A 24,294-nucleotide genomic window follows, 5' to 3' on the forward strand; every position below is an offset into this window, starting at 1 on the left:
CTACATCATGATAACAGAAAAGAACCATGGTGGTCCAGTCAATAGGACGTCCGACTACCATACAGGATACCTGGCTTTCATTATTAGAATATGTAATCTCAGAAGGGAATTTTCAATCTGTCCTAGTAAAACAAGTAGCTCTGCCACTCATCCAGTCTGAAATGAGTGGTGGTCTGGGGGAGAAAGAAGGCTATAGAATGGCTCTGATCACATTTCCACTTTGTAAAATGGAAAAAAATATTGGGTCTACTACTTCCATGTCCCCTTTGTACTGCAATTAACAAGAAATTGCTGTACTCCAGGATGCGAAATCATTGAAGACTGGTGAGGGAGGAGGACGAAATCCCATTTACATGAATATGTGTGAATTATTATGATATGTATATTATATTTATATATATCACAGTATACCGCGTGAGACACCTAAAAGTACCACCTGAAATAGCGAAGAAACCAGAAACAGTAGCGATGTGAGGTTTGCGGGAAACAATAATATCAAATGGGGCTCGTAATTCGGAGGTATGGGGTGGGTCGAAAAATATCGACAAATGGGGCATCTGGAGCAAAGTCATATTTTTTTTAATGGAACGATATACAATAACATGCATAATATAAAAGAGCACACGCAGAGAAACACAACGCCGTTGGTCTCATGCATCTACTGCACATAGGAACGAAGATATGGCCATGTGAAAATATGTAAACAAACTAACAAGTGGCCCACTTGACCGTCAGTACCACGGCATGTAAGACTTCTCAGGTGCCTGACAGAACTGCCTTTACGCAGAGCAAGTTTTGATAGCAGGTCCACGAGATCGTGTTAGTTCATAGCAAGCAGTCGTAGTGGTAAGAGCGAAGATTATGTTGTTCACAAACATAGAAAAAGCGGACATGATCCTGATTTATGGGGAATGCCGAAAGAATGCCTCAGAAGCCTACCGTGTGTACGCAGAGAGATATCCGGACAGACAACAGCCATCTCGACGTCTGTTTGGTAAGTTATTTATTAAATTAAGAGACACCGGAAGTGTAACACCACGAGCACGTGTGCGGAACAAGCCAACTACAGGTGAGGCAGGTGCAACAAATGTTCTCGCCGCTGTTGCTATGAATCCGCACGTTAGCTCCCGTGAAATTGCCAGGGATGCTGGGATGAGTCAGCGAAGTGTATTGCGCATTCTGCACACACAGAAGTTTCACCCATATCATATCTCCATCCATCAGGAACTTCACGGGAATGATTTTGTGGACCGTGTTCGGTTTTGCACATGGTTGTTACGACACGACACACCCGATATGTCACGTATCCTCTTCACTGACGAGGCAACTTTTACCAATCATGGAAATGTCAACCTAAGGAACATGCACTATTGGTCGGTGACAAATCCACATTGGCTTCGCCAAGTGGAATGCCAGCGCCCATGGAGTGTGAACGTGTGGTGTGGTATAGTGGGTGAACATCTCATTGGCCCTTTTTTATACAAGGGACACTGAATGCTGACCGATACATACAGTTTTTACAACATGAACTGCCTGTACTATTGGAGGACATACCACTTCAGACAAGGAGGGACATGTGGTACAAACATGACGGGTGCCCAGCTCACAGTGCAAGACGCGCTACAGCATGTGTGGAAAATACATTTCCAAATCGTTGGATTGGACGTGGAGGGCCTGTCAAATGGCCGGCTCGTTCCCCAGATTTGACACCGTTAGGCTTTTTCCTGTGGGGAAAGCTGAAGGACATTGTCTACCGGGATGTGCCAACAACTCCAGAGGATATGCAACACCGCATTACTGCGGCCTGTAGGGACATTCCCTACGAGATGCTACATTCTGTGCAACGATCTTTGCGTGGGTGCCTCGTTGCCTGTATCGCAGCTGACGGCCACCACTTTGAACACACACTTTGACAGGTTTTCGCTTCTTACGCAGTGGTTCTTCGACATACTGTCATGGTCATTTTCATTATGCTGTAACACTGTCAAATACATGGTGCTGACGATGTCTACTGTATTTTTTCTTCCTTTAACACGTTCTGTCTTCATCTTGTCCAATGGCTTCCGACATCTCATACTTGTACATGCCGTGGTACTGACGGTCAAGTGGGCCACTTGTTAGTTTGTTTACATATTTTCACATGGCCATATCTTCGTTCCTATGTGCAGTAGATGCATGAGACCAACGGCGTTGTGTTTCTCTGCGTGTGCTCTTTTATATTATGCATGTTATTGTATATCGTTCCATTTTAAAAAAAAAATATGACTTTGCTCCAGATGCCCCATTTGTCGACATTTTTCGACCCACCCCATACCTCCGATTTACGAGCCCCATTTGATATTATTGTTTCCCGCAAACCTCACATCGCTACTGTTTCTGGTTTCTTCGCTATTTCAGGTGGTACTTTTAGGTGCCTCACGCGGTATATTCGATAGTAGTGTGTGAAATCCTGGGAGACAGGGGAGGATTTTCCCTTGCCAACAATTCTGTCCTACAATCTTTCAAAGATTCAGATGGTAAAGGAATTAGTTTGCTACTTATATACTTTATAATATATATATATATATATATATATATATATATATATATATATATATATATATTGTCACCACCCTAGTATATTCTCATATAATTTAGATTTGGGATTATATCACTAGTCCTCTACAATTATATATACTACGGGCTGACAATTTTACTACCTTGCTTATTGAAATATTTAGCCGAATCAGAGGCCTTTGTGGGAAGTACAAAAATTAAAAGGTAAATTTAACAATTTATTGATGAAATAACTACTAGAAATTGGTCATATGTAACAGTAGTAACATTAACAATAGAAATCTTCCAATAACAAATTTAGTATAATATACATATGTCCGATTTACATTAATTCAAATTACAAATATAACCAACCACATTTCATACAAGGCCAAATAGATGTACCGGAATTAGATTGTGTTCAATATTCGGTATTATTGTTCCGTATATAATATATTAGTCAGCAATTTTGAATGGGGAAATTGTAAATCTAATTGGATACAAAATGAACAAGACTAGTAAATATCGGCCAAATCTGAAATGACCATCTGCGTAATGGTAGCATTAAACATCGAATAACTAAATAGTGCACAAATTAAACTAATTAACTAAATGAAGTAATATAATTCTTAGATTATAACTTAAGCTAACCGATTCTACCAGTCCAAGGTAGAGCTACGACATGTAACCCCAACCGCTGCCAGAGTAAGAGAGAGAGAGAACTCCGCAAGCCACGCGAGAGCCCTCCCTTTCCATAGTCACATGATTGGTGACGTATTACTTCTTCGAACAAGGGAAACAAATGAATATCGAATTGCACACAATCTGACTTATGTTCCTTTGCGAGCGAGGAATAGCGTTACAAAATTCCCTCTTCCCCTTTAACCCCTTTAAATATACATAAGAAGCATTTCATCGCCCGCAAAGAAACATATGGTACTTACAAAACACCATACATTCAAATCCACAAATCATTTGTGTCCTGGTACTTTCGGTCCTCAGGTTCATTTATTAATTAATAGTTGACATTTGATCGATCTTTTTCATTCCAAACGAAACCTGTAATATACAAAAATACCAAGAAACAATACCTTCATAATATATATATAGTGTATAGTGTGTGTAATATAAAATGAATGTATGTATATACATAGACATTAGCACTGTATATGATGTATATTATATATAAATATATAAAATATATACAATATTAAATATGTGTGTATATATTTATATATACATTAATTCATTCTGTATTTTATATACACATATGTCAGGTATTTATAAAGTAGCAAACTAATTCTTTTATCAACCGGATTTTTGTAGGACAAAATTCTTGGTGGGGGTAAATTCCCCCCTGTCCCCCAAGATTCCATGCTTTTTAATATTTTTAATAATATTAATTCCAACAAAAGATCCTTTACTGCCAACAAATTGATTTGTTTGATGGTAACAATTATCTTGTTCAGAGAACTACACCCAATTCGATACTCCATACAAGAGATTTGGTTGGATGAACAAAATTAAGTCAATCAAATAATTTTGTACAGGGAACCTCAACGTTTTGCTCGCGTATAACAAACAAGGGATTTGGTTGCTGTAACTAGGATTTGTTGCAGCCAACCAGACTTTTCTCTCAGTGTATCAGGTTGATTTCGACAGGCAAGGAATATCAACTTAAACACAAGCTGCACACAAAATGCATAGTATTTTGACAATAACTGGCAGACACATCATGCAGCTTAGTAACAGAACTACCAACATCTGAAACAGAAACTCAGAAGTAGATGTTGCCAACTGGTCGACTGACAATTCCCTGTATTTTCATGAACTGTGAATATGAGTAAAATGAGGCTTTATTCACCAATAACTAAAACAAAAACTGTGCGTGATAGCGAAATTCTAATTACGGATTTAAATATCTCATACCAAAGTGCTTCAGAAAAACGTATTTTTACATAACAAAAAATAACTTTGTAGAACAGTGTTGCTAGAAGATGCAATAGAATGATCCCAAGTAACTGACAAAGTAAAGAATTGATATGAATGTGTGTGTGATGTATACGTCACACGACATTAACATTTATATTTTAATATTGAACTCGACAAAGCCAAAATATATAAGCCATTAAATATAAACTGATACACCTGGATTAAAATTGATTGAGCACAGGGTAATCAAAACGAGGATTAAACTATGGGTAACAAGTTCGTCATCAGATATTAACGTTTAAGAAATCCTTTGCAATGGCAAGTTGAAAGTTATCTGCATCTAAAACTAACTTGCCAAAGAACTTCAGAATTGACCGAAATGTAGTAATTTTATCAGATTTTTGCCTAACAACTACATTTTGTTCTTGCATACTTGTGGGTTTTCCAAATGTTCACTGAAATTGATTACTTGCTGCCAGTTTTGGATAAACGCAATGAGACGAAATTGATGAAAATACGATCACATACACGGAGACAGTGGATTGCTTCGGATCCCACTTTAAACTGTAGGTCCAGTTCCGATTAGCCTTACTGTGCATAAAGTGGACTTAAAACACCAAATCAACCAACCAATCATGGAGAGGACAACACAAGCTCCACATATGATTATGCCTATGAGTCCAGATGCCAGAGTATCGTTACTCTGCAAGATTGGAGTCCAGGGGTTACTACGAGGGAGAGAGGTTGACATTTGGGAAATTACGAGAAAGTAACTTCTTACACCTCTATTGAGAGTATGGAGCTAGATTTCGTCACTGGAGGATATTTTTCTCAGTCGTCTGGTTGATGATTTTATTACCCATTAAAAGTTAAATCTTTGAAGAAATGTTTCCAATCAGGAAGGGAAAGATTTGATTTGATTTTGATTTTAGAATTTTGGGTGCGTCAGCACTAAGGCTATTTTGCACCCGTCACACTATACGGGGTCCAGCCCCTTACAGTTTCACATAACAACTCTAACGTTGCTCAATTAAAATCATAAAATGTTAAAATATTAAAATGTTCTGACTTTCGTTAAAAGCCGAGGATGCAAAGAACACTCAGCACAAATAAGGACAAAACACAGGACAACACAAACAAAATTATACTGGCCATGGGGCCAGTCGCCAGAGCCTCGTTAGTCTGCAGTCCAGGGTGTACTACGTGGAAGTGAGGTTGACTATTGGGTGCACTACGTGGAAGAAGCACCCCTTACACCCCAGGAAGGGAAAGAAAATCAAATCGCAGGCACATCATTACTTGATTGATTAATTGATTTAATTTATTTTACTTCTTTTTTCTGCCACTTTTGGCTAATTTCGATTGATTGATTGATTTGCTTCACTTTACTTCTCTTTTTTATACCACTTTTGGCTAATTTGCGAAGATGGGGATGAGTGATGATATGATGAAATTGATGAATGGGCACTCACAAACATCCATGCCCATACCGGGATTCGAACCCGGGACCCCTGGCGTCGTAGCGCGATGTGCTAACCACTCCACCACGGGGGCTGGCTGGCTAATTTGGAAGATAAGTATGAATGCTGATAAGATGAGATGGACGAATAGCATATAAGGACGACACAACAAGAGCCCCACAGGGGATTATAGTGGATGTGAGTCCAGACGCCAGAGCCTCGCTAGTCTGCAAAATGCAGTCCAGGGTGTACTACGTGGAAGTGAGGTTGACATTTGGGTGTCTTCGGAAAGGATCACCCCCTTACACCCAGCATATTCACTACTGAATCTATATTTCTGATAAAGTAACCTAATTTAGAATAATATTTTTTAAGCGTCCAGAAAGCTTTAGACATTGGTTTTACAAAAATACTTGCAGCTGGGTGAGCACGCGAATATGCCGTTAAACATTTGGAAACGGCTTCCCAATCACAGGGCACACTCTAAGTCGCAGTGATCTATTACTGCAGTGCTGACTCTGTCCTGGGGGAACGGTGCCATTCGACTCTGACAGTTTCCCAATTACCTCCGGCTGTTCGGTCAACAACCAAATTGTTCCCCACAGAGGGTCAAATCCTGACCCTTTTGCTTGCGAAGCAAGAATCCAAATCAGTGTACAATGTAATGAGACCGTGATGCATGAAATATATTTTCAGGATCGCCGAATGGACAAATCCGGTTTCCGTTTTCCAGCTTAAGTCTGCAGTGATTTCCCGGGAATCATCTTGGCAACGAAAGGCTGAAGAGTGAACCATTTTATGTTGTTAATTTTCTTCCACTGGCAAATGTGATTATTTGAACCATTGATAATAGTAAGATCAAGTGATAAACTTTTAAAAATACAGGGTGCCGCAGAAGTAATGTTTTCTTACCAGTGAATTATAATGTGAATATTGTCGAGATGTTTTAATTGTAACTGACGTATTGAATTAGTAATATCTGTTTTCCAGATTCCCTGAGTTTAAATGGCGCATATAGTTGAATGGTCACCTCGATTGCCGGACCTAACGTCGCCGTATTTCCTTTTGTAGGGTGTCATTAAAGATATTTTTGTACTATAACAAATCATGAACCTTTGATGATTTGTAAGACACAATTCGGGAAGAAATGTCTGACCTTAACCAATAATTATGGCATAGTCATTACTGTTTATTGGCATATTTCATACTCTCTTTTTAATAACCCATTATGTTTCATGTGAGGTGAAAAAAGGTAAAGTACTCGCCTGTGCTTAGCACCACGCCATGCAGGCGTATAGGGGGTGTGGGGGTAACGCCCCACACTTTCTTGATCCGGTCGTGAGTGGGGGTGATGTGATCAGCATCACGCCCCTGACCGCCTTAACCAAATCACTTCCACGTCTCCATCCTTCCTCACGCAGCATTCAATTTGCAACTAACGTAGCATTACAATCAAGCAACTGATTTTCTTCTATCATATAGTTATTTTCGGGAAATGTGAACTTAAAAAGGCATATTGCACCCCCATCGGACCATTGTGTAAATTTTTTAATTGAGCCTACACAAAAGTTGCAAATGAAATATTAATTTATTATAATTTCAGTACAAAATCAGTGTAAGGTGTCATGTGATAATATGGATAGATTTCCTATCTCGTAGTCATCTTGTACTACAGAAAGTCGCCATTTTCTTTAACACTACATTAGCGCCACAATGACCATGTTTACAAAAGTATTGCGCATGAAAACAAAACTTAAAGATTTTCTTATTGTTATTCAACACACCTCATTGTTGTGTTTCAGATTTCTTTTAATAATAAACCTGATAAGTTGTTTACTCTATTATGATACACCCTGTATATTTATGTAGTTACACTCACTTCCCCTTTCACGAGTTCATTGATCGAGACATCTCTAGTCACTACTTGCGCAACTTGTTTTCCTTATCTTGCTCCAGAGATTCCTGCGACGGAATATACTGAGCTTAATCCGTTTTCAGTTTTCAGGACACCACTCACTCGGAGGGGGGAGGATGCTCCTTCTCGGTGATACCTTGCCACCCATTTCCGACATCCTTGTGTAGGTGTGGACTGACAGTTTACGACACGTCACTAGCATCCTCCTCTGGTAGTGACCCCCCCTGCCCCTCCCCAAGTTCCGACGTTCCTGCGCGAACACGAGTTCTATTTTAGAATACATCGAACAACGTGAGTTTTGAGTTTTATTTGTTTTAAGTTCCCTTTATGCACAGATAGGCTAATCGGGGCTGAACCTACAGTTTAAAGTGGGATCCGAATCATTTGTACCTCTACCGGGTTCGAACCCGGGACACCTTGATTACAAGGCGACGACGATATCACTATGTCATCGGGGAAGGCCAATCTGAGGATTGACTTGGCTCGCCCCTGATAAGTTTTTCAGACCATGTAGCTGAAAAATATAGTTTTTAGAACGCAAAACCTCTAAAGAAACACGAATAATACGAAGACCATTTGACCTTATCAGTTCATTACTCAGGATGTTGATATTTTTGTATACATGTGCTCGGACTTGCCATTGTTCTTCAGGACGGGACATTCCAATCTTATTCGTCACTTCCCCATAGTGTTACTTGCACCCTATAATGAGCACTAGCTACTCGGGGGATGTCAGTATTGCGCGGTTGTTCAGTGAAGTGACACGTAGCTTTTCGTTGCTTGTTACTGGAGGTGATCATTTTGGCGGTAAAATTCTCTTGTACTTTAAATTTCAACTGAGTTGGTGACTAGTCGGTAAGTATGCTAATATGTGAGTTTGTAATGTGCGTGTGCTTGCATGTGAGTGTGTGTGTGTGGGGGGTGATTGTGCATGATTATTTTCTTATGTCACTAATCAGGAACAACGGTTGAAACATGGGAGGCACCCCCACCCTTTCAAGGAGTTTCTGTTGTGAAATATGGTAAGAAGTACTATTGGATGAGATTACTATCGGTGAAACTTGTAAGATGCAGGTCTACAAGTTTTTTTTTTCTTTAGGTAGGGATCGCCAGTAGCACTTAAGCCAGTAGCTCCCAGCTGGATAGCTAGAATTCGTGATTCTAGCTATCTGATAGGTATGCCATCTAGTGAGAGATTTTGGAACTACTCGTCATGTGGATACAAATAGAGAGAACGCAGGATGGCTGCATTAATTATTTAGCAAATATTTTTGTCTAGAGTGACTTGAAACCAAAGCCTCCTTCCTGAGATTTTCATATGAGCGATTCCATGGTGACGTGTGTGACATACTGTCGTACGAAAAATCTGACAGTAATTTGTTTCTAATTCATATATTTGTGAATTATTTTGGAATAAAGGCCCAGCTCTTAAACGTGATTGTATCGTGGATATCAGTGTGTGACGGTTTTGTACAGTGAAAAAACGTCTTGGAATCATTGACAAGCATACTCTGTGAAGTGTGTGTGTTGGTACTTTATCCGTATTTTTGTCAAATGTACCAGACAAGTGTAGTTTCAATTCCTTGCAGGTTTGGTTTTGATACACTTTCTTCTTATCTTGTGACGTGACATAATTTTTGTGACAGGTATGACTTTCAAATTTTATCAAATTTGAGGCAAATGCCCTCCTGAGATATTTGAAAAGACTTCATACAATTCAAATTTTGAAATTCTAGCGTGAAAATATGAACGAGGGGTGCCGTGAAATCCAGCAGATTATACGTCTATGCAAATTATCATATGACGGGAATGCTTTACGAGAATTCTCTTATCTGGGGGAAAGCAACAGCCCGCGTTTCCCCCACTCTAAACACTGCTCCCTCCTGAATAAAAATCCTGCGGGTGACTTTGAGTACTTGCTGACCTGTGTGGCGGAGTGGTTAGCACAGCGCGCTACGATGTCAGGGGTCCCGGGTTCGAATCCCATCCTTGGCATGGGTGTTCTTTGTGTGTGTCCCTTCATCATTTTCATTACATCACCACTCATCCTCATGTTCGCAATTAGCTAAAAGTGGCAGGAAAGCGAAGTAAAATAAAACAAACAAATAAATAAATAAATGAGATACCAACTGTTACGTCTAACAAAATAATTTTGATGTGACATAATATCTAAACTTATAATTAAACATAACACTTTCGCAAAGTTTGTTTACTTCAATTTCATTGAATTTAAACTGATTTCTTGAACCTGTAACAATAGGAGGAGACTTTTTTTTTTTTACAATGTCAGTGACTGTGTACACAATTTTGTTCTCAGCAGCTGGTCATTCCAATAGTTTCCATATGGAATCATGGTGTATACCAATATCTCTTGCAGATAAGCGTCGATAGCTCTCACTTCACCTAAGTAAACACTGTCTTCATAACACCCTAAATACTAGCCGTCCACCTGAATATTGTTTGTTGAGATACCCTTGTGCTGGAGTTGAATAAAAGAGGTGTACAATTCCATCTGATGAGCTTCAAACAACATGTATGTTTTTTATTTATTTCCGGGCAAACTGGCACATTACGTTTCCATGGTCATGAAGTGGTCTATCTCCTACTGAGAAACATGCATGACAACTTTTTTCATGATGTTACTAGCTGCACATGCAAAGTCTACAGAAGACTGAACGATAACATTAGTATTTTTGCTCGTGACTGCCTGTCTCAGCAGAGATTTTGCTCTTCCAACAATCTCATCTACTCCTCTTTTTCCATGGGATGTATCAACATATTTCGAGATAAATGACCTCTTAAACTGATTTAGTAATTTACCATGAACTTATTTTTAAATTCTGAGGAAGGATCATCATTACAGATTGTATTTCATTCTGGATTGCATTGTCTACATTTAAACTTTCACATAGTAAAATCACTTGAAATCAACATAAACAGGAAACAAAAGCCTATTTACGGTGAAGATATTCAACCATAATTATACACTTTCCAGCTCCCGCCCTTTTCACCGTACTATAAATCTGTAACTCAAATGGATGTGGATGAAAGGAACTGTAGGTAAGCTAAAAACTTAATTAACTACGTACATTAATAATGCTAGTAATCAAGTCCATTGCTGTAAACGCTAGCAGTAGGATTGCCATATCATAGTGTGTACTAATAGCTGATGGTAGTATTCCAAGAACTGGGTTGCACTGTACTGCTGTGCCTGATAATTTCTCATGTCACACACGTTACAGTGACCTGTGTGACACAGTTGTTTCCACTACTTCCAGGAACGGAAAGGAATTATTTGTGGTGTTAAAAGTTAGCCTTAAGGTGTCTACTTTATCCTCAGAATAATGTTGCTTCTAGCTTTCCCAGTTTTTGGTCCGTGTCAAAAAGTATAGACCTTTGTGACGTGTGTGACAATACATTAGTATGCAACTGAGAAGCCCGTGAATAGTCTCATGAAGTGCCAAAATAGGAATATTTCTTTATTATTTGTGTAGAGAAGATCCTGGTATTAAGTTCTACATTGTTTTTAATGAGTTTACCAGATTTTTTTTCTAGCGGGCAAACCGATCAGAAAATCAAATAATATGCAACATTTAAAAAAAAATAACAACGTTGAAATATCTATTTTTAAATACCTACATGAAAATTAACAAACAAAACAAATTGATATTCAGAAAATGCAGGCCTTTTATTATGAAATTTCAATATTATGATATCTTGATCTTGAAATTTTACTATTGGTTGTATGGGTTCACTGACCGTGGAATCGCCCATATGATTCATACACTAGCATACGCATTTCTTTTCTTTTTCTTTTTTTTTTTTTTTTTTTTTGGAAGGAGCTGAAATTGTAAAGGTGGCAACAGCCTAATTTCATGGCCGTGCGTTTAATGCTATTTCAGGCAGACTAAATGCAATATTTGTGCCCGCCTGATCATTTGATTTATTGATTCAAAGTGAGCATATAGCGGTTACTTAATCGATGCTACTCACGAATCTGCACCCATTTAAATGGATTCCGATTCCCACTTATTACTAAATGTTAAATCAGCGTAGTAATATCAAATTGCTTCTCTCTTCATAATGTGCACTGTTTTCATACATGTTTATCAAATGTATCGGTGGTTGGTTTGTATTAATTAACGTTGCATTTATCAACGTTTGGTTAACCGCGTCATGGAGCTGAATATATAGGCTACAATGGAGTAGACGAAGACGCTCTGGAGTCACTACGTAAAACCTTTCGTTTATTTCTTCCTATTTCACTTATTGCATGTAATTCGCTATTCTACCATTTATATCAACGAAGGCGATGAAGATGAATAATAAACTTAAGAAATGGATGATGGGACAGCCACGTTGTATCCATGCATATCCTTACCCAAGGGACAAATGAATGTCAATTCGTGTTAAAGTTGTCGCCAAAGAGCATTTTTAACTCACTCTTTGTTCAAGGAGTTCTGGATTTCATAGCCCGCGGTCTGTGATAAGGATATGATATGAACCACCGTTACAGCGAATGAATATTCTTGTCATGAACTGTAACATAAGTCAAGGAAACATTTCTTTACGAGTACATCTTTTCATAGAAAACAATTTTTGTAACATTCTCTTGAAGGCCTCGGACTGCTCATGTGTTGTTTGTTGTGGCTGTGAGCATGTGTTCTAAGAAGGCTCAATTTCTCCTGATAACCCAGACCAGCCAAACAAAACTAAGAAACAACTTAGAAATTTGAGTTGCATATACAACATGATTTAAGACATCACAAAATCCGAGTTTTCGTGGCTCTTGTATATTTTTCCATGATTACACAGGCCCTGATATGTAGGCCAGGCAGGAAGAAAACTTGATTCAGTGACCAGGTGGATATCAGAAAAGGATAAACCCTCGATTTGAACGACTTGGTATGTGCCAGTCACTAAGTTAAATGGCACAAGCCCTATCGATCCAGAATCGAGCAAACATCTGCACCTGGCAATTGCAGCTTCATTTGAAGTGACCTATTTAAAATTGTGATAATATAATAACGTAACGGTATTTTGTGTCAGTGAAGGTAACAGATAGTAAGACAAGTGTCCAGATTTGCGAGAAATTTCTGACCTTCTGAGATAAGAGCAAGAAGCGATGGTGATGGCAAGCAGTGTGAAAATGCATCGACAAAGAAAGCACCAGTTGTGCTATGGCTAGTTTTATCTGGTGCCATCATTGCGGTGTATCGACGCTTCCGTTCCAAGTACCACAAATACCCACACGATGCGAAGAAAATTATGGCGTTTTAAGAGACTGGATCAACGACCAAGAGGGCCGGTGGTGGCCTGGCGAGAAGGTACAGTCACCAGCAACAAAAATGGGACACCTAGACCTGCAGTGTGTTATGTGTGTTGCCTAACTTTATGGCGGTAGCTGAACTTGCCATTGAAAATTTGTTGTTAAGATCCAGTTATCGCCGTAACGCATTGCAGGGAAGCTAGTATTTCAGGGTGTAGGTGTCCCATTTTTTGCCGGTGACTGTACAACACATCGCCGGGGCTTCTAAAAACCCCGTAATTTCATCCATAGAATCCAGCGGGAGCTGGACATACCAAAATCAATTGTGCAAGGTGTTGTTCACAAGCGTCTGAGGCTGTACGGCTACATGTTTGCAATTTTTACATGTAATTGCAACTCACTACAAACTTAAATGAGTAGATTTTGCGGAAGACGACATTCTGGAAACAATTCCGCCATTTTGTCCAAGGTGATCTTTACTGATGGGGCAACTTTTTCAATTATCACCACAATGACGGAATTTGTGACATGAACTGCCATACCGAACGCCATCTGGCGGAAAATCGAATTTCAACTTCACGTCCTTCGTGTGGAACACATGCGGAAGTGTGCTGTTTATTCTGGTTAATTCGTGTAAGGTTGAATTGCATATGTTCAATACAACAGAGGTTTCAGACAAATGAAATTAGGCCGTTACAAATGGGAAGCCTTGAATATATTATTCCAAAAGTGGAATTGAAAGATTATCATTAGTCACCAAGAGTATGAAAAAAGACAGACCACTATAAAGTATAACCATCACGCAATGTGCAACCTCAAAGGAGATTTATATTTAGATAGAAAGGAACTTCTATTTGACGATGAGGATGCGTGTAAAAGGTGTAAAATCGCACCTATGTGATACTGGAAGAAGCTGTAACTGTAAAGCTATAAAAATGAAATCAAGGAACTTTGGCAAAGCCACTTTGCAAATCAATGAAATTGTCCTTAACACTTCACTCACCCACTTCCTGGTCTTTTTGAGCAGTCGGTTTTCCCGCGAGAACAATTTTCATAAGATGTGGATATCGTTCAGATCACTTCACGGTGAGGACTTCAATAAGAATTATTTATCACCTGTTCTTAGGAAACACCATATTTCCTGGCTATCTATTGGTTCTCATATTCTGTCTAAAGATTATGATCTGAATAATATTCTGTCCACACAGAGGTCATTAAATTCGAATGGTGATTTTAAAAGTTGGAAGCGGGCTTCTTAGAAAACCTTGTGTTTCCAAGAAAAAGTTTCTCTCCCCCCTTTTAATAAATAGTTTCCGGGTTCCTGTAAATATATTATACTTTGTCAAACTCTGATAAGAAAGAGTTATATAATTTGATCTCCTACGAAGTATAGACTAACTGGAAATCAAATAAAATTAATAAATTAATTACATATAACTGATTAATGAAAAGTTTCATATCAACAAACTGACACAATAATAACGTAATTTTGAGTTACGCCCGTAGCTTATAGGACTCCACGAGCTCTAATTGCTATATATATAACATGGAGGCATCAATGCTCAGTTATCCAGGTGATAAGAAGGCTGATCTCAAGGCGAAGGCCATTTTTATGTATCACCAAAACGCGTAAGTTGAGATACGTCAATTTGTGTTTTCTGACATTAAACCGGTTTGGAGTTACTGGTTAAGGTTCGCCCGTTGACTGTTGATGTAAGAAAGTGTGAAACGATGCGCCACTCTCGTGTGCGTAGTTAGGTAAAGCGTGCCTTTACCACCGGAAACCTTAACAGCTAAGAACGGAAATAACGTAATGTGTGCATCCATCCAACGCACATTAGATTATGCGCATCCAACAGACAGATGCAGAGGTCAAAATAAAAATACTATGATTGAAGCTATTCTTCTTTATGTGAGCAACAATAGTTTATGTATGGATACATCCCTGAGTAACTAATGATGGCCACTGGCGTACGCAGGATTTTTTTCGTAGGGACTGGAATTGTACAAGTGAATATTAAATAGCTGCGTTCTAAGGGGAGGGGATACCCTATAAAATATTTCATAATTACCATGTTTAATCTTAGTCTGATAGGTTGTTCAAAGATTTAAAAAAATGTAATAAGGAGTAATTTTAAGGCGGGGTTTCAGTTATCACCTTGGTTTTTGCGGAGCTCCTTACTGTTTTCATTTGAAAATTTTCATTATCTCAAAATTTCTGGAGGGGCTGTAGCCCCATCATTCCCTCCCCCCCTTCTGCGTACGCCAGGTAATGGCCAAAATGAGGGAGACACTGTACACAGTCCCATTTCCACAGCACTCAAACAGGCTGGAAATATTCTCGTCCAAACCCATTTGGTCCTGTTTTTACACTTGCTTGCAAACGGAAGCCTCATGTTACAATTTCCTCACAAAATAGTTACCTGTTTGACTTCAAGAATCTGTACCAACAGCTACATCTTCTTACTCCGAGAACGAATGATTAGGAGCTTGGAATTAAGTGGACTGATGTGGTTGAGAGCCAACCATCTGAATGAGGAATACCGTTCGCTCTCCTTGAAAAGAGAAAACACAGATGCACTAACAGCAACATTCAAAAGACCGAGCAAAGGAGTAAGGAAACTTATGGAAGACAAATAGGAAGACTTGTTGCCACTGTGTCAAAGAGTACCCTGCGATTAGATAGGATGAATGTTTTATAATTATTACAAGCTCTAGACCCATGAGCATCAGTGACACAAAGCAAAGAGTTCAGTTGCGTGAAAATTCCCATTTAGAGCCCTTCTGTCTACGATCGTTTTTTCAGTGTTAAAAGCTTAGCACTATTCTAACAAATATTGTGCTACGTCAAATTTTTGTACAAATCTGCGTGCATTGCAAAGTTGCTTGTAAGTTCATGTACATTTTTGAACTGATAATTTTACTAGGAATTATAGTGACTGTGTTTCCAAAATGAACGTATAATTTCATTTTCGCGGTGGCGTAACCAACATTGTTTACATATGTGAAATCACCTAATCTCGTTTTTACCTAAAGATAGCTTGATAAGCCCACAACATTGACCACTAGGCTACCAGAGGTTTTCTTGGCATTAAATTCGCATTGAATTGAAATATGCTGAACTTTGTACAGAAATTAGTTGAATATAAAATATTACATTTTAACCTTTCCAGCTCAGGAAATGAGCTGTTGATTTATACAGCAATGAGGTAGAAGAGGGGGTTGAAGTTATCGTTTAACATCATCTTGGTTGTCTATGCCTCCGCATTGGACTATTAGTTCATCGTTAAGATATAAGTCGTGAGCTTCAGTTCAGAATATTCAATTAGTTTTCATTGGAAAAATATGAATATGAATTTAAAACTTTGGGTGCGTCAGCACTTAGGCTATTTTGCATCCGTCACGTTATACGGGGTCCAGCTCCTTACCACAACAAATAAGATAACTGTAATGACGCATAACTAAAATATTCTGAGTTAGGTTAAAAGCTGAGGCTGTAAAGGGGCACTCAGCACACACAAGGGCAAAAACAGGACAGCACAGAATTATACTGGTCACAGGGCCACTTGCCAGAGCCTCGTTAGTCGCGGGGAGTACTATGTGGAAGTGAGGTTGACAATTGAGTGTACTACGTGGAAGGTCACCTCTTACACCTCATTGTAAAATAATATGTACTTATGCACATCATAATTTGTATGTGTATGTTTCGGTTTTTACATCACATTTCAGCCTCTTTTAAGGAATTACGACGATCACATTGAATGATAATTATACAGGGTGGCTCAATAAGTCACTTAACACCCTCAGTACAAGGCCACTGCGGCATGGAATTTGAAATTGGCGATGACCAATCGTTATCTGCCCAAGGGGGAACCACATTGACGCCACCCACACGGTCGGCGGTCATCTTGATGTCCGCCATCTTGAATTCAACTCCAGAATTTTAAATGGGAAGGGGGTCGTGCGACATATCAAAATGGGCTAGAATTTTACGAGAAATGCAATGGTGAAGGTTTTTTCGACGTATATTTAACCAGTAAAAAGTTATGACTGAATTCTTGTACCAATTTGCTCCTTTTTGAGGTGTTAGAAAAATGACTTAAAATTTGTTTAGCGCATCGGTAATGCATCGATATCAAAGTGACGTCTATGGAGAGACGTTCGCATGCCATTGCACATTATTTTAATCGGATACATCCATGAAGAGCTGTGCATTATGAATGGTTGTCGCGAACAATTTACAGTGTGACGCTTCCATTGAATTAAAAGTCCTTCACAGTGACAAGGCTAATGTTTATGTTCATAAGGAAGTTCATAAACAGAATATTCGATGATTTTTATCTGATAACCCATTTTCGACAGATCAAAGCTGATTGGTTAGTGTTGGTAAGTTAATGGTGTGGCGTGCTGTGTGGAACACGATTGGTTAGTCAATTTTCCATCAACGGAACCTTAAATGCTTAGGGCTACTTGGATTTGTTAAATAAACAGTTTTTTTCATCCTTGCTTATGGAAGAAGGTACTTTTACAGAGTTTTTTCAATAGGGAAGAACACCAGAACACTTATGGGAACGTTATGAACCAGTTTTTGTCCAAAGTTAGTTATCAGATGACAAGGGTCACATATTCTGTTTATAAACTTCCTTATGAACATAAACATTAGCCTTGTCACTGTGAAGGACTTTTAATTCAATGGAAGCGTCACACTGTAAATTGTTCGCGACAACCATTCATAATGCACAGCTCTTCATGGATGTATCCAATTAAAATAATGTGCAATAGCATGCGAACGTCTCTCCATAGACGTCACTTTGATCTCGATGCATTACCGAAGCATTAAATAAATTTTAAGGCATTTTTCTAACACCTCGAAAAGGAGCAAATTGGTACAAGAATTCAGTCATAACTTTTTACTGGTTAAAGATACGTCGAAAAAACTTCACCATTGCATTTCTAGTGAAATTCTAGCCCATTTTGATATGTCGCACGACCCCCTTCCCATTTAAAATTCTGAAGTTGAATTCAAGATGGCGGACATCAAGATGGCCGCCGACCGTGTGGGTGGCGTCAATGTGGTTCCCCCTTGGCCTGATAACGATTGGTCATCACCATTTCCATGTTGCGCGCTGCAGTGGCCTTGTACTGAGGGTGTTAAGTGACTTATTGAGCCACCCTGTATTAAGTTAGATTTAATCTAATTAAAGAACCACTTGCAGATGATTCAATGCACAAGCCGAGGCTCGAAACCGGAACCTTCGGAAGCGAGATTGTGAGCCGCTCACTCGTGACAAGGCCAAGCTAAGAGTTAGAAGGTATTATTTCCGTAATGCTTACACCGACTGTTATTGATTTTTGCACAACGAATACAGTATCAAAGAGTATCAAACATTATTATTAAAATACGTCCTGGAGAAAAACGATAAAGAGGTTTTCTTTGGAAAACAACCAGATAAAATTCAGTAAATATATCAGAACGTTCGAGAACCAACATTACTCAGATCTTCAAGATTTCAAGTGCAGTAAGCAGAGACAACTTGTTTCATATGCATTTTATGCGAGAGAATTCTATTGTAGATGGTCTTATTATTTAATATAATTAATCACCTTCACGATATTCCTAGTTAATGAATGTTGTCACATAACATTCTCATCCGTGTATACAATTATCAAAGAATAATGATTACCATGTTCACTAATGGTGTTAAAGTACATCGCAATATATCTCAGTTTGCAATTGCGTGGGCGGAAACACTGGAAAGATTCAACAGAGCGGTGCATATGATACAAAGATTAAATCCTTATCCTTAAGTCTGAAGTGTAACGGTCTATTTTCGGCAGACGAGAAGTCCAACTTTGCTCGAGAATATGACTTATGCAGCAGTAATCTTTTGTGCATTCAATCTGATAATCCCAGCTTTTAATTCAATTATGTAGCCCCTTAGGAAATGCTCTTTGTTAACCACTCATTCGAAACGAACGTCGAGTTCCTCATTAAGCAGTGAGAGAAGAAAAGAAGCTGATGTCTGTGATAGTATCCTCATCATGTTTCTGTTTGATCTTAGAAGGAGATTCTGGATCAAAGCTTCATCTCCACTGCTTTCTCTACTCAACTTGAAATCTCAAGTGAATACGAGAAAAACAATTGCTTTTTTAACTTCCTTTAAAACAAATTAATTTGGAGTATCTTCTCATTCAGTGATATCTTTCTTATTTTGCTTTCTTTTTTCACATTTTCTTCACTTGAATATAAAGTGAAACCTTACATTCTGAACAAAATTATTACATAATTTACTCTCGCGCAAATATAGAATCAATATGTCTGAAAATATAGTGACTTTATTGTTATTCGCTATAGTTCCAAAAATTGTTTGTTACCACTGCATTTAGAACAATGTAATGTACATTATGCTTACATCATTCACAGAAAATAATCACAAAATTTATCTACTTGGTCATAGTGACAAAGTTTGTTCAAATTCATCAAATTTGCTGGAGGACATTCCATAGTCTACTACATCTGGTCATGTAGAACGCATATGAAAATATAACATTTCATATAAGTATATTAATCTAAAAAATTAAAATTTGCAACTATTTTGAAATTACATTTCCGCTGATCCCGTCACCCATGATTCTATGTTGATGTTGATTAAAGTATTGACTTAATATAGAACTATACTAAAGTTGTATTTCATCTTGTTTGATGTATAAAGTGGAAACTATTTCCGACTGTCAACTCTGTGGTTTGTTGAATCCTGTAATATTTAACATAATAAAGTGTTTAAAAGTGGAGTTATACCACCATTAAGCATTGTTTCCATGATAACAAAAAACTCAATATGCTGACCAAGGCAGAATTCATTTTATTTTTAAACATAATCTAAACGTTACTTTTCAACCTTCTAGCAAGGTCTTCTTCAGTCTCTGTACCAAATACAAATGAAATAAGGTACAAAACAGGAAGCCTACATGTACATACAAAATCACTCCCCTCCAGAGACAATATTATTAGAAAGTTTCTTATCTGGAACATTCCTTTCCATGCGTTCCAGCAGGTGGCCTTCTCCTGTCAACTGTTGTTTCACCTGACAGGCGATTTACATAAACATTTCCTTTCACCTGGAACGTGGTTGGACTCCTCATCATACGTTCTTTTTCCTTATCCTTTCTTTCTTCATTCCTCTTCCTTCTTTTCTCCTCCTTCGCTTTCCTTTCCACTCTTCCTAACACCTTCTTCCATTCTATGTTTATCTTCAGTCCCAAACTCCAGTTCACTGTGTCTTCTTCACCTTTCTTCTCCATTTCCTTGGCCTCCATCCATTTTCTCACTAGTACTCTCTTCTCTCTTCCTATCTTCTTAGCCTCATCCCACTCTATGTCATGTCCTGTTTCTCTCGTGTGCTTAAATATCGCATTTCTCTCTCTCTTAAGTCGCACATCATCCCTATTTTTTCCAACCTGTCTTTCAGTCTTTTTCGTTTCTCCTATGTACACACTCTGACATTCTTTACACTTCACTTCTTAGAAAATCCCTTCCTCTTCTCTGTTTTCCTTCTTCTTGCTTGCATTCTTCGCTTTTTTTAAGATTCTTCGTTCTCCCTTCCTGTAAGTTTTAATGCCCGCTTTCCTAAGCACTTTGCATATCTTTTCTGTGTCTTCCCCATACTCCTTATGCCAAACCACCTCTCTTTTCCTTTCTCTTCCTCTTCTCCTCTGCCCCTTTTCTTCCTTCTTCTGTTTATGTCCAGTCTATCCTCCTTCTTGTAGCCATTCTTTTCCAGCTGTTTCCATAGGCTATTTATTTTGCCTTCTTCTTCACATTTTTCGTGCATATTTTCTCCATTCTGTCCTCCACATTCTTTATAAAATTTATTTTTGTCATCTCACTTAAATCACTTCTTTTCTGATAGAATACCCCTGCTACACACTTATTCTGATGCCAAGTGGTTTCAATTTCTTGTCCTCTCTTCCTTTTCATCAATATATCAAGGTAGATTATCTTGTCTTCTTCTTCTATTTCGAGTTCCAGCTATATGCCTCTTTCTTCATCTTGTATTATGTCGAGCTGCCTCTTTGTAACCCTTCCATATGCCAAAAAAATCGTCCACATATCTGCAAAACAGAATTAATTTGTCACCTCCTTTTTCGACCACTTTCTTTTCCCATTCATTCATGACCAATTCAGCCAATACTGGGCTTAGGCTAGATCCTATATTCAGTCCTTCACTCATTAACATTATTTTATCCCCCATTTTACTGTGACTGTTATTCCAAATGGTTTCTTGTTCCTCACTACCCTTTCACTGTCCCATTGTCATATAATTTATTGTCCCATTCTCTTATAATTTATTGTCCCATTCTCTTTCCAAGAATGTCCAAAACGTGTCTCCTCTTGATGCTTGGGAACATACTTTTCACGTCTCAGCATTGTTGTCTTCTTCCCATTCAACTTAAGTCCTTTTATGAATTCCACCACTTGTTCACTATTCCTCACTGCTCTGCTTTCTTGCTGTCTTACTAACACTTAGCATATCTTTTGAGTCAGTGTACAAAATATCACGCAGCTAGGTGAACGCTCTGACCGTTTGCGTCATTTTATTTGGAATCGTATCTGTGGTGTGTGTGGTGTTTTTGCCATGGATCCGAGAAAGGAACAGCGAGTGTGTATCAAATGTTATGCAAATATCGGTAAAAGTGCGACGGAGACAATGGCCTACACAAGTGTTCAGGGAATACAGTATAAGCTGCAAGCAGGTGTTAGAATGGTACATTCCGTTCAAATCAGGTAGGACATCCGTTGAGAACAACGAACACGCAGGGAAGCCTGCACAACGACCGACATTGTTGCCAAAGTTAAAAACATCGTTCGTGAAGATCGACGTCTAGCCATTTTAGCCATTCATCATCTTGCTGATGAGATGGGGATTGGTTATGGGATATTCCAACGCTGACTGCTGAATTGGACACGCATCGTATCAGCGCCAAATTTGTGCCTTGGACTCTCCTGTGATCAAAAGCCTCAGCGTGTTGCCGTCCGTAAGCAACTGCGTCAGATTTCCTCCTACGATGAAACCTTCATGTCCAGGGTTATCACTGCCGATGAGAGCTGGGTTTCCGATTACAACCCTGAGACAAAACAACAATCCTCCCAATGTTAAAGTCGAAACTCACCAAGACCAAAGAAGCTGACAGGTGAAGAGCAAAGTCAAGAGCATGCTCATCACTTTCTCTGACATCAATTGGATTGTGTACAAGGAATTCATGTCAGCAGGCCAAACAGTCAATTCCACCTACTACTGTGTTTCTTCCTGCGGCTGCGTGAAAATGTGCGAAGACGTCGCCCCGAACACTGGTGACAAAAGAACGGGCCTTTGCATCACGACAACGCACCGTCTCACATTTCCTTTTCAACAAGGAATTTCTGACCAGAAATTACGCGACTGTCGTCTCCAACTCGCCTGACTCGGTCCCCTGTGTCTCCTGCGACTTCTTATTTTCTTTCGACTAAAAATGATGTTGAAAGGACGCCGGGTTGACACGGCTTAGATGATTATGCTGGATACCCTGAAGGAACACGACTTCAGGATGCATTTAAAATGGCCGAATCGCTGGGACCAGTGTGTACGTACGGAAGGAGACTAATTCGAGGGTGATGGGACCAATCGGCCCAAGGCGAGTTTTTGGCCAGTTGCTAGCACCTGTGCTGAAAATTGTCGGTACCAACTCATAAGAACCCAAAGGCCAATCTTCACTGCTATACACTGCAAGAAGGGGATCTTGTACTAAAAGGAAACCATAGGTTGGGCTGAACCAAAAATAAAGAGATATATTGTATTCAAGTTTTCTAATATTTTATTAGTTCTTATGTGGCCGAGGACGTTAAGCACAATGCAGCTAATTTATTGAGCTCTTGGACAATAAATAGGAAAGGAATTTTTTTCTAACTTCAAACAAATTCTTTGTTCTCCCGGAAATAAGGAATTACTACATAACATGGAATTGCCAATCAAAAGGGACTAAATTTACGAAAAGCAAATGTTCTACATATTCATTGGGCCAATTTTATTTTGCTGTTTGGGAGGAGTACCTGTTATGCCTAGTTTATTTTCTAACCTTTACGTTTTATTATTTACTGTTGTTGTTTGTGCCCTTATTGAGTTCATCGTTATTGAAGTGTCGTTAAAGAATGTTAATCATATGCATCAAAAGGAATGAACGTCTATCTTCCAAATGTGGCAAATTTCAGCAAAATCTGAGTATTTGTTCCCGGAATACAAATTTTAACGGACTTTCAATACTTTCCCATTTGCCAAAAATGGATATTCAGGTCCGGGGACTGTGGCTGAACATGGAATAAAATGCGTACGTTATGCATATTAGGCCAAAGTTAGTTCATTGCAATAAAATGAAACGAAATGCACGGACGAATTTTGAATTACCAAACCTGGCCCATTAGGGAGAGAAGAAATTAGCATACACACAAAGAAGTTCTATTTATAATTCTCTTTCGTCACGAAGTATCGTAGAGTCTCTGGCAGCTAAGCGTGTAAGGAACATGTAACCATAACCATAGTGAAGGGTTTAGCTTTGCATAGACTTATCAATGCTTCTGCATTCGTGACACGAACGGCATTAGCTCGCAAAAGGGGTGTTGTCCTTTCGTTGTAATTGTAGGCGAAATCCTTTTTACTTTCCGGAGCGACATTAATTACCATAATTTCCCATTCCCTAAAGGACAATGTTTTCGAAAATACCTACCGCGAGATGTATTAGTGGCACGTTACTGCTACCAACTTCATTTCTAGGCAAGCGCAAACAAAGCCTGGGTGTTGTCTCGTATGGCACTACTTTCTCAGCTGAAATGTGCCTGTTATGGTCCGGAAACATTATGTTTGTCTAGTGCAGTGCTTCTGAATTTTTTACCATTTAAAAGCTACGAACCTACAGCGAAAAGCTTATTCGGTCATGTCTAATCTCCTTTACAGAACCATATTACAAGTCTCTGAGCTTTACCTAAAAATTAGAAACAATTTGTTAAAAATTATATCCAAAACAAAATTATTGAATGTTTACAGTTATCTTACATATTTATCATGAGAGAAATAACATAACTTGAAAATGTTCTGCTACTTTTCTATTTTTAATAAATTATTGTTTACATTTTAATTTTACAATATTTAAAA

The 24,294-nt window shown here is 38.7% G+C and overlaps 1 protein-coding gene across 1 annotated transcript in view; it reads left to right on the forward strand.

Moving 5' to 3' along the window:
- Window positions 1-8,564: 8,564 nt before the first annotated feature.
- Window positions 8,565-24,294, forward strand: part of LOC145983987 (uncharacterized) — an 86,028-nt gene continuing 70,298 nt past the window's right edge. The window contains exon 1 of the mRNA XM_083117239.1: window positions 8,565-8,697. The gene's annotated coding sequence lies outside the window, so the exon portion shown is untranslated. The remainder of the gene's footprint in view (window positions 8,698-24,294) is intronic.

The sequence above is a fragment of the Lepisma saccharinum genome, chromosome 2 (genome assembly GCF_977018435.1).
Source record: "Lepisma saccharinum chromosome 2, izLepSacc3.1, whole genome shotgun sequence".
NCBI classification, from domain to species: Eukaryota; Metazoa; Arthropoda; class Insecta; order Zygentoma; family Lepismatidae; genus Lepisma; species Lepisma saccharinum.